Here is a 17,641-nt window from a genome sequence, read left to right on the forward strand (position 1 = left end):
TAAATCAAGTTGTAATGAAGGCTCAATGAGGGGCCGGGGATTACTCCCCCTATGTGAAAGCGCAAATGTCATGAGACCTCGAAGAGACATGCTTGGGTTCATATAATGACATTGGGTCTATTTATGTTGCACACATAGGTATGCATCTTACCAAGACATGGTAGGATGGCTATCCCCATATGTGCTATGCCTCTAAGCTAGATAGCAACATAAATGCAAGAATATAGTGCAAGAAGTTAATCAATCCAAGTTTTTAGGATCAAGAATACCAAGTTCTCCTCTCAAGTTAACAAAGCGGGCTTCATCCAAAGGCTTAGTGAAAATATCCGCCAATTGGTAGGTTGTTCCCACATGAGTGAGATCAATATCCTTATTGGCAACATGATCACGTAGGAAGTGATGGCGAATGTCAATATGTTTGGTGCGACAATGTTGAACCGGGTTATTGGCGATCTTAATTGCACTTTCATTGTCACAAAGAAGAGGCACCGTACCAAGAGACACACCATAGTCTTTCAATGTTTGCTTCATCCATAACAATTGAGTGCAAAAAGATGCCGCGGATATGTATTCGGCTTCGGCGGTGGATAAGGCGGTGGAGTTTTGTTTCTTGGATGACCAACTCACCAATGACCGGCCAATAAATTGGCAAGCCCCGGAGGTAGACTTCCGGTCAACCTTATCACCGGCCCAATCGGAATCCGAATAGCCAATGAGTTCAAAGGTTGACCCCTTTGGATACCATAGCCCGAGAGTAGGAGTGAGAACAAGGTATCTTAGAATTTGTTTGACCGCCATTAAATGGCTCTCCTTGGGAGCGGATTGAAAACGAGCACACATCCCTACACTTAGCATGATATCCGGCCTAGAGGCACAAAGGTAGAGCAAGGATCCTATCATGGAGCGGTATACCTTTATGTCCACATCCTTCTCACCGTCACATGAACCAAGTTGCCCCTTTACGGGCATGGGTGTCTTCATTGGGCTTGCATTGGTCATGTTGAATTTCTTGAGCATGTCCTTCACATACTTTTCTTGAGAGATGAAGGTGCCTTTTGCAAGTTGCCTCACTTGGAAGCCTAGGAAGAACTTCAACTCTCCCATCATGGACATCTCAAATTTCCTAGTCATCAATAGCTCAAAAGTTTTGTTATGATTGGGGTTAGTTCCACCAAAGATAATATCATCAACATATATTTGACATATAAATAGGCCACCCCCTTTAACCCGTTTGGTGAAAAGGGTGGAATCGACCGTACCCATGCAAAACCCATTATGTAGTAAGAAATCCCTAAGGAACTCATACCAAGCACGTGGAGCTTGCTTGAGACCGTAGAGTGCCTTATGGAGTAAATACACGTGGTTGGGTCGGCATGGGTCTTCGAAACCCGGGGTTGAGCCACATATGCGGTTTCTTTTAGAGGACCATTCAAAAATGCACTTTTCACATCCATTTGATATAGTTTGAAATTGTGGAAAGATGCAAATGCAAGCAAAAGACGAATAGCTTCAAGACGGGCTACCGGCGCAAAGGTATCCTCAAAAAGTCAAAATCCATACCTTCTATTTGGGCAAACCCTTGCGCCACTAACCTTGCTTTGTTTCGTATGACAATGCCATTCTCATCTTGCTTGTTCTTGAATACCCATTTGGTCCCAATAACATTGATGCGATGATCTTTGGGTCTCTCAACTAGAGACCACACTTCATTACGAGTGAAACACTCCAATTCTTCTTGCATAGCAATTACCCAATCCGGATCAACCAAGGCTTCATGTACCTTGAGTGGTTCAAAACTAGACACAAAAGCATGGTGTTGACAATAAGTGATAAGTAATGCATGGTGTCTACGAGTTACCACTCCCTTGAGATGCTACCAAGGACATGATCCACTTTCATGTCACTTGCCCTTGTAGCGGCCTTGATCTTCCGAATGGTTCCTTCATGATCAATGAATTCATCTCTTGCTAGTGCTTGATCATGAGGGACCACTTGAGCTTGATAATGAGTTGAGGATGTTTCTTGATCATCATCATGGTCTTGCTCCGTGGGATGAGGACTTTCTTCTTGTTCTTCGAATGTGACTCATCTTGAGTGGAGGATGGTTCTTGAGTTGCACTTGATGGTTCGACTTGAGTTGAGCTAGGCTCCACTTGAGCCGTGCTTGATACTTCTATTCCATCATCTTGATCATCACTATGAATTTCCATGGGCCGAATGTGTCCAATGCCCATATGCTTGATGGCACTAGATGGATCATCATCATTACCTGCAACACATGGAACAAATTGCTCCACTTGGGAGCCATTATCCTCCAAGAACACCACGTCACAAGATACTTCAGTAGTCCCAGTGGACCGGTTGTAGTATCTATAGGCGTGAGAGTTCTCCGCATATCCAACAAATATGCCCTCTATGGTTCTAGTTTCAAATTTACCGAGCTTTCCTTTGTTGTTCTTAACAAGGCATTTGCATCCAAAGACACGAATGTACATGACATTAGGCTTGTTACCGGTAAGAAGCTCGTATGGAGTTTTGTTGTGGAGGGGACTGGAGGAAGAGCCGGTTGGAGTAGTGGATGGCCGTAGAGATGGCTTCTCCCCAAAAGTTGTGGGGTGAGTTGAATTCACTCAACATGGTTCTTGCCATCTCAATGATAGTCCGGTTCTTCCTTTCAACAACACCATTTTGTTGAGGGGTGTATGGCGCCGAAAACTCATGCTTGATGCCCTCATCATCAACAAACTCTTGCATGGTGTAGTTCTTGAACTCGGTGCCATTGTCGGTCCTTATCGCCTTGATCTTGGATTCATACATACGTTGAGCTTTCTTGGCGAAGACAATGAATTCCCTATGGGTCTCGTCCTTAGACTTAAGGAGAAAGACCCAAGAGTATCTTGAGTAATCATCAACAATGACGAGTCCATACTTGCTCCCACCAAGAGTATCATAATGTGATGGCCCAAAGAGATCCAAATGAAGGAGCTCCAAAGGCCTAGATGTGGTGACGATACTCTTGATAGGATGACTCTTCTTGAGTTGCTTTCCGGCTACACATGCACTACAAACACGATCTTTCTCAAAAGAAATGCCGGTTAGTCCCACAATGTGTTCACCCTTTAGGAGTTGTTTGAGATTCCTCATGTTGACATGACCAAGGCGGCGATGCCACAACCAACCTTTCGTCATGCTTGGTCGCCATTAGACATGTGGAGTGAGAGGAGCTCTCTTTCGAGAGGTCAACCACGTAAAGGTTGTTCTCCACATATCCAATGAGGACCAATTTGAGATTGTCACTCCTAAAGACTTTCACATAATACTTAGTAAAATATGAATTGTAACCGGCATCGAGCAAGATGATATATAGAAAGTAAGTTATAGCCAAGGGATTCAACAAGCATAACCGTCTCAAGGCACAAGTCCTTAGAGATTGCTACCTTGCCATACCCAAGTACCTTTCCCTTTGAGTTATCACCAAAGGTAATGCTTGACTTCTTGTTGATATCTTCAATGAATTGATCAAGCACACCTCTTCCTCCGGTCATATGATTGGTGCATCCACTATCAAACACCCATTTTGGACCACCGTGAGGAATACCCCTACAAAATCAAGTAGAGGATTTAGGAACCCATCGATTAATGGGTTTCTTTGCAATGGCAACAATATCTTTTGGTACCCAAATTGAGTACTCTCTATAAGCATAGCCATTGGGAGGGCCAACATAGTTAGCATAGACATCACCATAATAATCAACAAATAATGCATAGTGATCGTTTGCTCCGTGCGGTCACCACTAGTGGCTTTGCCCTTTGAGGCTTTGCCATTATTAGTGACCTTCTTGTTCTTATCTTGAGCGGGTTTCTCCTTGTTGTAGTTCTTCTTCTTGTGAGACTTGGGAACATATCCAAGTCCAAACTTTTGATTGTTTGACCTTTGCTTACTCAAGAGGTCATCCAATCCCGTCTTGTTCTTGGCGGTGGTGAACTTTGCAAGTTCCTTTGTTAACCTAACATTTTACTCAAGAATAGATGCATGCTCACAAGAGGATTCATTAGGATGATAGTCGAGACCATATTTAGTCACCAAGGATTCAAGATATGCATTGGTCTCAACATGCAAAGAGAGTTCCTCTTGTAAACGAACATGTTCCTCAACAAGCTTAGCATGCTCACTAGTAAAAGATGTAGGGGAACTAGCATGCTTTTCAACAACAATGGGATCCTTCATTGATTCAAGTGCTTTTTTGTAGGTTTCTTGGAGTAGGTCATGGTTCTCTCCAAGTTTCTTGAGCTCATCCTTTACAAGCTTGTTAGCTCTTTCAAGGTGGTCAAGATCCCTAGTGAGAGAAGCATGAGCAACTTCAAGTTCCTCCTTTGAGGTATGGAGCACTTGAGTCAAAGATTGAGCCCTATCAATAGTTTCTAGGTCCTTAACTTTATCAAGTTCATAGGTTTCAATTTGCTGCTTAAGACCTTGAGATATGCACCTTTCGGTTTTTAGCTCTTGTCTTAGCAGATTGAATCTCCATTCCTTTTCATTCAAATGATATTCTAATTCCTCAATGGACTCATCCTTCTCCTTGAGTGAGTCCATCAAGAAATCAAACTTGACAAGAGCTTCACCACGAAGGGTGCATCTAACATCATAGAGTTCCTTAAGCACAATTAATTCTTCTTGATTTTCGTTTTCATCATCAAGGACACTAGATAGGGAAGGTGGAGGTTCCATTACCTTGGTTTCCCTTGCCATAAGACAAGAGCCAACGATTGTAGAGGAGGAAGAGTCATCGGAGTCATCATCTTGAGTTATTCTTGCCATGAAGGAAGAGCCAACATCATTCTCCGTGGAGTAGTCCTTGGAGTAGTCATATGTGAAGAGTGACCCGGGCTTGGAGAAAGCCAAGCCGGCCACCCCGGCCTCCTTCTCCTCATCTTCATCTTCATCATCGGACAAGTACTCGGCTCCAACAAAAGCTCTTCCCTTGTTCTTCTTGAATCGATCGTTGATTGGGTTTGGCTTCAATCTTGGCTTGACCCCTTTGATGAATCTTGGCTTGTCTACCCTTTTCTCATAAGGGAACTCATTTGCAAAGTGGCTATCTTCATCACAATTGTAGCAAGTTCTTTTCTTCTTCTTGTCATTGAGGAGCATTGGGAACTTTGCCTTGTATTTCTTGGCAAAGAAAGCAAAGTCGGTAGCAATGTCACTAGTTGAAGTCATCTCTTCTTCTTCTTCAAATTCATAGTCTTCATTGCTTCCATGATCGGCCCTAGCTTTGAGAGCAAGGTTGTGTGGCGCTTCATGGTTGTGTGAGGCTTCATCAACACGGTTCATTGCCATGAGCCTCTTTCCCGCTTTGGCCATGTTTTCATTGGCGGCCACATAGGAGACGAGATCATCGGAGTTGAGATCGGCACTCTTGGTCATGATTTGCAAGTTGAGTGCAAGGTTGGTGTCTTGTTGCTTGACGGCAATCATAGCAATGACCTTGGACTTTATGAATGCTTCATTCATCTCGAAGCCATCATTGTATTTCTCAACACCAAGTCCCTTGACTCTTACTCTAAGAGCACCAAGCCTAGCGTAGGCATCGGACACGGATTCTCCATCTCGAATCATGAACTGGTGAGCCTCTTGCTTTGCGGTCTCATAAAGAGCCGATTGGATCAAATCGGTTCCCTCTTGGAGTACTACGATCCGATCCCACAACTCTTTAGCGGAGTCGATGTCATTGACTTGATCAAGAAGCTTGCGGTTGATGCCACTTCTAATCTTGTCACGTGCGGAGGCATTGAGTTGACGGTTGTAGAATTCGGTGGAGATCAACCGAATGGGATCTTGTGGTTCCCGGTATCCATGAACAATGATCTCCCACAACTCCACACTGCAGCTGCGAATATGAGATTCCATAGAAGATTGATACGTCTCCGACGTATCGATAATTTCTTATGTTCCATGCCACATTATTGATGATATCTACATGTTTTATGCACACTTTATGTCATATTCGTGCATTTTCTGGAACTAACCTATTAACAAGATGCCGAAGTGCCGATTGCCGTTTTCTCGCTGTTTTTGGTTCCGTAAAGGCTGTTCGGGCAATATTCTCGGAATTGGACGAAATCAACGCCAAACCTCCTATTTTTCCCGGAAGGCTCCAGAACACCGAAGAAGAGTCGGAGAGGGGCCGGGGGCCACCACACCATAAGGCGGCGCGGGCCGGACCCCGGCCGCGCCGGCCTAGGGTGGGGCCACCCCGTCAGCCCTCCCGCGCCGCCTCTTCGCCTATATAACCCCTTTCGACCTAAAAACGCAGGTACCTCTTGACGAAACTCCGTAAAGACTCTGGGGGCGCCGCCACATCGCGAAACTCCAATTTGGGGGACAGAAGTCTCTGTTCCGGCACCCTGCCGGGACGGGGAATTGCCCCCGGAGCCATATCCACCGCCGTCTCCACCGCCATCTTCACCGCCATCGCTGCCTCCATGATGAGGAGGGAGTAATCCACCCCCGAGGCTGAGGGCTCCGTTGTAGCTATGTGGTTAATCTCTCTCCCATGTACTTCAATACAATGATCTCATGAGCTGCTTTACATGATTGAGATCCATATGATGAGCTTTGTATCGCTACTAGTTGTGTGCTACTCATGTGATGTTATTAAAGTATTCTATTCCTCCTGCATGGTGTAAAGGTGACTAGTGTGTGCACCGTGTGGTTCTTGTCGTAGGCTATGATCATGATCTCTTGTAGATTGTGGAGTTAATTATCATTATGATAGTATTGATGTGATCTATTCCTCCTTCATAGTGTAATGTGGACAGTGTGTGCACTATGTTAGTTCTTGGTTTATTTTGCAATGATCTATTATGCTCTAAGGTTATTTAAATATGAACATTGAATTGTGGAGCTTGTTAACTCCGGCATTGAGGGTTCGTGTAATCCTACGCAATGTGTTCATCATCCAACAAAAGAGTGTATGTAGCACATATGAGAAAGAGTTATTTATTATGCGATCAATGTTGAGAGTGTCCACTAGTGAAAGTATGATCCCTAGGCCTTGTTCCTAAATATCGCTATCGCTGCTTGTTTACTCGTTTTACTGCGTTACTACTGCTGCGTTACTACCGCTTGTTTACTCGTCCCGGGCAAAGCACTTTTCCGGTGCCGTTGCTACTGCTCATACTTATTCATACCACCTGTATTTCACTATCTCTTCGCCGAACTAGTGCACCTATTAGGTGTGTTGGGGACACAAGAGACTTCTTGCTTTGTGGTTGCAGGGTTGCATGAGAGGGATATCTTTGACCTCTTCCTCCCTGAGTTAGATAAACTTTGGGTGATCCACTTAAGGGAAACTTGCTGCTGTTCTACAAACCTCTGCTCTTGGAGGCCCAACACTGTCTACAAGAATAGAAGCTCCCGTAGACATCAAGCTATTTTCCGGCGCCGTTGTCGGGGAGGAAAGGTAAAAGTTACTCACACTCCGATCTCGGCTACTAAGCTATTTTCGCCGTTGTAAGTACTCGAAGCTATTTCCTTTAGATCCTGCAATTGCATCTTTTTGTTTCTTGTTTTTATTTTCACTAGTTAGGCATAATGGAAAACAACAAAAAAATTGGTGAGCTTTTTAATCTTTTTCCTAATTTAGAATTGTTTGATGCGAAAATTAAAAAACCTATGGAACCTTATTTGCATGATAGTAGCAATGTTATTAGTACGAATGCAATTACTCGCTAATGCTATGGAGAAGTCTAAGCTTGGGGAAGCTAGTTTTTGTGATATTTTTAGCTTCCCATCTTTAGGGGAGAAAATTTCTCTGATAATACTTTATCTCCCATATGCGATAACTCTAATGATGCTTGTGATATTTTAAATGCACCTACTCGAAAGTATTCCATATAAAATACCTATGAAAATTATTGAACGTGTTATGGATAACCGCTATGAAGGGGATGGAACTGTCCATCCCGGAGATCATTTACTGTTTTTGCATGAATTATGCGGGTTATTCAAGTGTGCAGGTATCTCTATGGATGAAGTGAAGAAGAAATTATTCTCTATGTCGTTGTCTCGGTAAAGCGGCGCATTGGCATAAACTGCTGAAGGATGAGCATTCTCTTGATTGGAAGGATATTGTGCCTCTATTTTATTCTAAATTCTATCCTCCAAGTGAAATTCACAAATACCGAAACCGAATATATAATTTCTGGCCTCATGATGGAGAGAGTATTGCCCAAGCATGGGAGAGATTGAAGTCTTTAATGCTCAAATGCCCCAATCATGAGCTTCCAGGTAATATCATCATTGATAATTTCTATGCAAGACTTTCTTTTCAAGATAAGACCTTGCTGGATACTACTTGTTCCGGATCATTCACGCGCAACAAAGAAGAGTTTAAAAGGGACCTTCTTGATCGGATTAAGGAGAACGCTCGAAGATTGGGAGAACGACAAAGGTAAAGAGTCGGTATAAATTATGATTATGAATGCATTGAAACTTTTATGGATACCGATAAATTTCGAAATATGAGTGCTACTTATGGTCTTGACTCTCAAGTTGTTGCAAATCTTTATAAAGCCTTTGCTTCTCATTTTGAATTGCCTAAAAAGAATTTTGATAAGTATCATGAACCTTTTAAAGAGGCTTGCATGAAGAATGAAATTGTTGTTAATTATTGTAATGAGCATGCTCAAACTCCTGATGCGTCCAATTTGCATCACTATTTTATATCATAATTTGCTGTTATTCATTGATATATTTCATATTGGGACACAATACTTATGTTATTTCATCTATTTTGCATGTTTCATCATTATTGGAGGATCAAGCACCGGAGCCAGGATTCTGCTGGAAAAAGCACCGTCGTAAAGCAATATTTCGGAAGATCACCTGTGGAAGAAAATTATACCAAAAATCCTATTTTTCAAGATGACGAAGGAAGCGGAAGGAGGAGCCAGGAGGAGCCGGGGTGGGCCCACACCCTAGGGCGGCGCGGCCCAAGCCCCGGCCGCGCCGCCACGTGGTGTGGAGGGCCCACGACCCCTTTCGCCTCCTTTTCTTCGCGAAATCCTTCGTCCCGAAAACCTAAGCCAGAAGGGGTACCTCGCGAAGAGTTACAGCCGCCTCTGCGGGGCGGAGAACACCGGAGAGAAAAGAGCTCTCCGGCGGGCAGGAATCCGCCGGGGAAATTCCCTCCGGGAGGGGGAAATCGACGCCATCGTCACCGTCATCGAGCTGGACATCATCTCCATCACCATCATCATCATCTCCACCATCATCACCGCCATCTCCTCCGCAGCACCTCGTCACCGCCGTAGCAATTTGGGTTTGATCTTGATTGTTTGATAGGGGAAACTCTCCCGGTATCTATTCATACTTGTTGTTGATGCTATTGAGTGAAACCATTGAACCAAGTTCATGTTCAGATTGTTATTCATCATCATATCACCTCTGATCATGTTCCATATGATGTCTCGTGAGTAGTTCGTTTAGTTCTTGAGGACATGGGTGAAGTCTAAATGTTAGTAGTGAACTATGGTTGAGTAATATTCAATGGTGTGATATTTAAGTTGTGGTGTTATTCTTCTAGTGGTGTCATGTGAACGTCGACTACATGACACTTCACCATTTATGGGCCTAGGGGAATGCATCTTGTATTCGTTTGCTAATTGCGGGGTTGCCGGAGTGACGAAACCTAAACCCCGTTGGTATATCGATGCAGGAGGGATCGCAGGATCTCATAGTTTAAGGCTGTGGTTAGATTTATTCTTAATTACTTTCTTGTAGTTGCGGATGCTTGCAAGGGGTATAATCACAAGTATGTATTTAGTCCTAGGAAGGGCGGTACATTAGCATAGGTTCACCCACACAACACTTATCACAACAATGAAGATTATTTAGCCGTATGTAGCGAAAGCACTAGACTAAAATCCCATGTGTCCTCGAGAACGTTTGGTCATTATAAGTAAACAAACCGGCTTGTCCTTTGTGCTAAAAAGGATTGGGCCACTCGCTGCAACTGTCACTCTCGCACTTTACATACTCGTACTTTATTCAACTGTTACATCAAAACCCCCTGAATACTTGTCTGTGAGCATTTACAGTGAATCCTTCATCGAAACTGCTTGTCAACACCTTCTGCTCCTCGTTGGGATCGACATCTATTATATTATTAAAACAACAAACAACCAATGGTTGAGATTTGTCACCCTAAAACTAACGTGTATAAACGGTGGAGATTTATCACGCATAAATAACAACGCAGCATGCATATCCACGCGGTTTTCTAGAATCGATTTCCGGCAAGCATGTTGAGATAAGAAATTAAATTGATAGATAGTTGTCCCGTGCTAACACGTAATCCCATCCAATCTGAAAACCAAACGAACTCAGAGGAACGGCCAAATCTGCACACACCAACTGCTCTATTAATACACGGCTGATGCGGCACCTGCATCGAAGGCACCACATGGAGACGCCGCACATCAGATCAGCCATATGCACGTCAAGGATGCCCACTTCCATCGGCAAATCGACGGGCACGACGGGAAGGAATGTCGACCGCATCTAGCTCACGGTTCTTTGACACCATGCTATTGTTTCCTTCAAGAGATTTTAACATGTATAGTTCTTCAGTGTAGGTTGTTCCGAAGATGCTATTGTTTCCTTCAAGAGATTTTAACATGTATAGTTCTTCAGTGTAGGTTGTTCCGAAGAGAGTTGTACTCCGTAGTATCTCTAAACAAACATGGGATCAGATGATGTACATGCATTGTCTGACCGATCGATTTCCATGGCACGTACATGCATCTGCAAGTAAACCAGCACAGGACGTGCATCAAAACAGGCGAGGCTCCGCATGCACATGTATGTATCCAAACCAAATGTCCACATGACGTCGGACCATCATCCAGAGCTCAAATTCAGGCGCCAGGTGCCATGACGCCCAGCTAATCGGAATCATGTATGAAATCAGCGCATGGGATACAAGAGTATTAAGAAATCGGCTCAGATCGATTACTTAATTAGGAGAAGGCGGTCGATCTAATCTGGCCGCAAGGAGCCCTGTTGCCTCGCCTCGCCTCGCCATGAATCTGATGATGCAGAGAGCTGGAGGCGCAGGCACTGCGGCTACAGCTTACCCCATATGGCCTAGGGCAAATAATTCGGGAGATAGCAATATCGAATATCAATAGTTAATTTTAGGATAAAAAACTCTATTTGACGATTCACCTGACTTTGCTTTTTTTTGTGTTATTGATATAAAATTCTCAATCATGCGACTGATTTTTCTTCTTTTACAACACTTGCAGTTGATTCCCTTCGTCCGCGGCATGCCGTGGACCGATTTGGAGATGCAGTTGATTCCCTTCGTCCGCGGCACACCGTAGACCGATTCAAAATCCTTCATAAAAGTCTACAACGAGCATGGAAGGAGGAACACAAAAGGATTCTTAGCATGCTCGATATCGATCAGGCATATACCTGGCGGAGGTTAGGACCAATGACAACCCTATGGATATGGAAGCAATCACAGCACTCAACACACCAGATTTGACCACCGTTATCCATTAGTTTAGACTCTGATTATTTTACGATCACCGGGAGTGAAATTGAAGGTCCAACTCCATATTCAAGAGCATATGTGGTGACGGGTTGCTCAATTGATCAAGTTGATTCAAACAGGTTTCTTGAACGAACATGCAGTTGAAATTGTGCATCCAGACGGTGAATGAAGGTATATATACTGAAGTCTACATCAAATAAGCTGTTGCATGTTATATGGAAGAGAGAGAGAGAGAGTAATTAATTCCCACCAAGGAAGAGAGAAACAAAGGGGCTTCCGGTGGTGTCGAAAAAATGCACACGCAACATGGCTGCATAGCAAGGTAAAGACAAGAAGATTGTCACTTCAACTTATTACTCCCTCCGTTCCTTTCTATAGTGCCTATAGATTTTTAGCATTTGTTTCAGAATATAAGGTTGTAGCTTAGCTTTTTTTCAATTACCCCCTCCCCGTTCAGCTCCCAAAACGTTCAGCTCCCAAATTTATTATGGTAAGTTAGAAAGATATGGATTTCCCAAATTTTACGTTGATCTCAAATCGTTCAGCTAGGAGTTTTGTGTAAAAAAATACTCTTGCGCTAATTTCCGTGCCAAAAAACTATAGGCACTATAGAATGGAACAGAGGGAGTATATAATTTCGGAATCAAATGAAAGAATGTGTTTTATACGTTCTTTATATGAATTGAATGAATAGCTACACTTCAAAATAAGATATACATAAGATATTGAGGAGTTCATGAAAACATAAGCCGTGCTAACCCATATGAAATCCATAATAAATAACTAATGTCTACACATAATTTATATGAAATTTATTAGGGGTGGCAATAATATGGAACATATAAACTACAAAATAAAAATAAATTAGCAATTTGATTTTCATACATACTCCTATTGAAATCCGTAAATAACTGCATGTATGAACTTGCTGTATCTTTTAGAGTTCACGTCAGCTGAAAGTAGCAAGCAACAAGTGCCGTGCTGAAAATAATCGTGTAGTACGTTGAGTAAGAAGATCCGGCTAATCCATTCCGATGTCTATGTATTTAAGCGAGTGTATTATTGTCTTATCAACAGGAACTACTCATTTAAGTGTATCTGAGTGGATATATTATTGCTTTATGGGATGATTTATACACAATTAATGCATATAAAACTAACGTGTTGTGAATACTGATTATGTTCATGCATGAAGAGAAAACAAGATTTAGTTATAAGCCAGACATATTTGGAGTTAGTTTCGGATGGTTGTTTTTTTGTAAAATGTCTCGAGATACTATAAGCCTAGGAAGCTCAGAAAGAGGCAAATCTAAATTATCATTTAAAATCCTAATTTTTTATGGCATGCCTTTGGCCTTTAGTCCTTTATGCCGACAAAGTTATTGCAATCATGTAGAGGGTAACTAGCTAACATTAGCACATGCAAGAGAAATAAGTGGGAGAGAGAGAAAGGAATAATATGTTTCAAACGAATATTTTTTAAATTGTGAAATTTCAATATAATAGCGCATCAGCTTCGAAAATTATTATGATGAAGACCAAAAACCGGTTCATATTAATTGACTCTAATATGAATGTATCTAGACACATTTTAGTTCTAGATACATTCGTATTGAAGTCAATTAATATGAATCGGAGGGAGTATATCATTATAGAAAGCATTATAAAAGAAATCTAGCCGCGCAAATGCGCGGGTCACCAAGCTAGTTCTTACTTATCGAAGATACTACGATACACCCCCTATACTTGTGGGTCATCAAGACTATTTTCTGGCGCCGTTGCCGGGGAGTGAAGCGCTATTGGTAAGTGGGATTGGTAAGGAAAACCTTTACTGTTGTGCTGATTTTATTTCTGCCTGCTGCTATAAGTCATTATGGAGAGATCTTCTCTTCATTTTCTATTTGGGAAATCTACTACTACTGCAACGGTAGTAGATGAGGCGCCAGGTGAGGAAGTAATACCATATAAAATACCTATGAAAATTATTGAACGTGTTATGGATAACCGCTATGAAGGGGATGGAACTGTCCACCCCGGTGATCATTTACTGTTTTTGCATGAATTATGCGGGTTATTCAAATGTGCAGGTATTGCTATGGATGAAGTGAGGAAGAAATTATTCTCTTTATCGCTGTCCGGTAAGGCGGCGCATTGGTATAAATTACTCGGATAATGGGGATTCTCTTGAATGGAATGATATTGTGCCCCGGTTTTATTCTAAGTTCTATCCTCCAAGTGAAATTCATAAGGATCGGAATCGCATATATAATTTTTGGCCTCATGATGGAGAGAGTATTGCCCAAGCGTGGGGGAGATTGAAGTCTTTAATACTCAAATGCCCCATTCATGAGCTTCCTGGTAATGTTATTATTGATAATTTCTATGCAAGACTTTCTTTTCAAGACAAGACTTTGCTGGATACTTCATGTTCTGGATCATTTACACGCAATAAAGAAGAGTTTAAAAGGGACCCTCTTGATCGAATCCAAGAAAATACTGAAGGATGGGAGAACGACAAGGATAGAGAATCAGGTATAATTTATGATTATAAATGCATTGAAGCTTTTATGGATACTGATTTATTTCGTAATATGAGTGCTACATATGGTCTTGATTCTCAAGTCGCTGTAAATCTTTATAAAGCTTTTGCCTCTCATTATGAATTGCCAAAGAAGAATTTTGATAAGTATCATGAACCGTATAAAGATAAAATTGATTCATCTATTAATAAATGTGCTGTAGTTGAAACCGCTGAGCATGTTATTCCCGAAGCTTATATTGAAAAAACTCCTTTCCCTGCTAAAATGAAGGAGTACTCGTTATAAATAGTGCGGTTCATAAAAGTGAAAAGAAACCTCGTAGAACCTGAAGAACAAATAAAAGTTGAACCTCGTCGTTGCAATAGTTAAAGATCTTGTGACTGAAAATGTGGAGGATGGTCATATTATTTTCTCGTGAAGATGCTTCTAATATTGTTTCACATCCTAATAAACCCAAACAAGCTAGTGTTCCTATGATGTCTGTTAAAATTTGTGATCATTGCTATTATGGATTATGTGATATTGGTGCAAGTGTTAGTGCTATTCCGTATGAGCTTTACACGGAGATTATGCACGAAATTGATTCTTGTGAACTTGAAGATATTGATGTGGTCATTCAGCTGGCTAATAGAGAAACTATTTCACCAATTGGTATTGTTCGAGATGTGGAAGTCTTATGCGGTAAGATTAAATATCCCGCTGACTTTTTGGTACTTGGTTCTCGTTGCTAGTGATTATTGTCCTATTATTTTTGGTAGACCTTTTCTAAATACTTGTGGAGCTATTATAGATTGCAAGAAAGAGAAAATTTTGACTAAATTTGCTGGTGAATCTTATGAGTTTAACTTCTCTAAATTTACTAAAACTCCTTATAAAGCTGATTTGCCTAGTAATGATTTTAAAATGGAGCAATGTGCATCTATTGTTCTTGTTCCTAACAATCCTTTGCAGCAACATTTGGAGGATAGCGAGAGTGAAATTTTTAGGAAAGAAAGAGATGAACTTGAGGAAATTTTTCTTCGCCAACCTATTCTCAAGCATGATTTACCGGTGGAAGATTTGGGTACAACACCGCCACCAAAGGAAGATCCTCGTTTTTGATTTAAAGCCTTTACCCGATAATCTTAAATATGCTCATATTGATGATAAGAAAATATATCCTGTTATTATTAGTTCTAAGCTTTCGAGTTTGAAGAAGAAAGGTTATTGGGAATATTGAAGAAACACCGAGGAGCTATTGGCTACACTCTTGATGATTTGAAGGGGATTTCTCCATCTATTTGCCAACATGCTATTAATATGGAAGATGATGCAAAGCCTCGTTGTTGAACCTCGGCGTCGTCTAATTCCGAAGATGAAGGAAGTGGTAAGGAATGAGGTATTACGACTTCTTGAAGCTGGTATTATATATCCTATTGCGAGATAGTAGATGGGTTAGTCCTGTACATTGTGTTCCCAAGAAAGGAGGTATGATTGTTGTGCCTAATGATAATGATGAGCTCATTCCTCAAAGAGTAGTTGTAGGGTATAGAATGTGCATTGATTTTCGAAAAGTTAATAAAGTTACTAAGAAAGATCATTACCCTTTACCATTTATTGATCAAATGCTAGAAAGATTGTCTAAAAATACTCATTTTTGCTTTCTTGATGGATATTCTGGGTTTTCACAAATTGCTCTGTTAAAGCTAAAGATCAAGAGAAAACCACCTTTACTTGTCCTTATGGAACTTATGCTTATAGGCGTATGCCTTTTGGTTTATGTAATGCTCCTGCTACCTTTCAAAGATGCATGTCTGCTATTTTTCATGGTTTTTGTGAAAGTATTGTAGAGGTATTCATGGATGATTTTTCCGTTTATGGGAATTCTTTTGATAGTTGCTTGCGAAACCTTGATAAAGTTTTGCGGAGATGTGAAGAGACTAACCTTGTCCTTAATTGGGAGAAATGCCACTTTATGGTTAATGAAGGAATTGTATTGGGACATAAAATTTCGAGAGAGGTATTGAAGTTGATAGAGCTAAAGTTGAAGCAATTGAGAAGATGCCCTATCCGAGGGATGTTAAAGGTATCCGTAGTGTTCTTGGTCATGCTGGGTTTTATAGGAGATTTATTAAAGATTTCTCCAAGATTTCAAAGCCTCTTACTAATCTTCTTCAAAAAGATGTACCATTTGTTTTTGATGATGATTGTAAGGAAGCTTTTGAAACTCTTAAGAAAGCCTTAACAACTGCTCCTATAGTTGAACCCCCTGACTGGAATTTACCATTTGAAATTATGTGTGATGCTAGTGATTTTTCTGTAGGCGCTGTTCTTGGACAGCGAGTAGATAAAAAACTGAATGTTATTCATTATGCTAGTAAAACCCTTGATGCTGCTCAAAGAAATTATGCTACAACTGAAAAAGAATTATTAGCTGTAGTCTTTGCTTGTGATAAATTCAGATCTTATATTGTTGATTCAAAAGTTACTATTCACACTGATCATGCTGCAATTAGATACCTTATGACAAAGAAAGATGCTAAGCCGAGGCTTATTAGATGGGTACTTCTGTTGCAAGAATTTGATTTACATATTGTAGATAGGAAAGGTGCTGATAATCCTGTTGCTGATAATTTGTCTAGATTGGAAAATATTGCTTATGATACTGTTCCTGTTAATGATAGTTTTCCAAATGAACAATTGGCTGTAATAAAGGTGAGCTCGCGAGACAGTCCTTGGTATGCTGATTATGCTAACTTTATTGTTTCCAAGTACTTGCCTCCAACCTTTTCAGCTCAGCAAAGGAGGAAATTCTTTTATGATTTGAGGCATTATTTCTGGGATGACCCACACTTATATAAAGAAGGAGTGGATGGTATTATGCGAAGATGTGTTCCCGAATATGAACAACAAGAGATATTGAGTAAATGTCATGGCAGTGCTTATGGAGGACATCACGCCGGAGATAGAACCGCCCAAAAGGTTCTACAATCAGGTTTTTATTGGCCAACTCTCTTCAAAGATGCAAGGAAGTTTATTTTATCTTGTGATGAATGTCAAAGGGTTGGTAATATCTCCAGACGCAATGAAATGCCAATGAATTATACTCTTGTTATTGAACCGTTTGATTGTTGGGGATTTGACTTCATGGGACCTTTTCCCTCTTCGGAAGGTAACACTCATATACTTGTTGCTCGTTGATTATGTTACTAAATGGGTGGAAGCTATACCTACAAAAAGTGCTGATGGTGAGACCTCTTTAAGAATGCTTTTAGATATTATTTTTCCTAGATTTGGAGTTCCTAGATATATTATGACTGATGGAGGTTCTCATTTTATTCATGGAGGTTTTAGAAAGACTCTTGCTAGGTATGGTATTAATCATAGAATTGCTTCTGCTTATCACCCTCAAAGTAGTGGTCAAGTAGAATTATCAAATAGAGAAATTAAATCTATTTTGGGAAAGACTGTTAATAAATCTAGAAAGAATTGGACTAGTAAATTGAGAGATGCACTATGGGCTTATAGAACTGCTTATAAAAACCCCATGGGAAT

The 17,641-nt window shown here is 41.0% G+C and overlaps 1 non-coding gene across 1 annotated transcript; it reads right to left on the bottom strand.

Moving 5' to 3' along the window:
* Nucleotides 1–8,181: 8,181 nt before the first annotated feature.
* LOC124693715 lies at nucleotides 8,182–8,288 on the bottom strand. The gene has a single exon (XR_007000174.1). It is a non-coding gene; the product is annotated as a small nucleolar RNA R71 (small nucleolar RNA).
* Between the last annotated feature and the right edge of the window lie 9,353 nt (nucleotides 8,289–17,641).

This window comes from Lolium rigidum, chromosome 2 (genome assembly GCF_022539505.1).
Source record: "Lolium rigidum isolate FL_2022 chromosome 2, APGP_CSIRO_Lrig_0.1, whole genome shotgun sequence".
Classification (NCBI taxonomy): Eukaryota; Viridiplantae; Streptophyta; class Magnoliopsida; order Poales; family Poaceae; genus Lolium; species Lolium rigidum.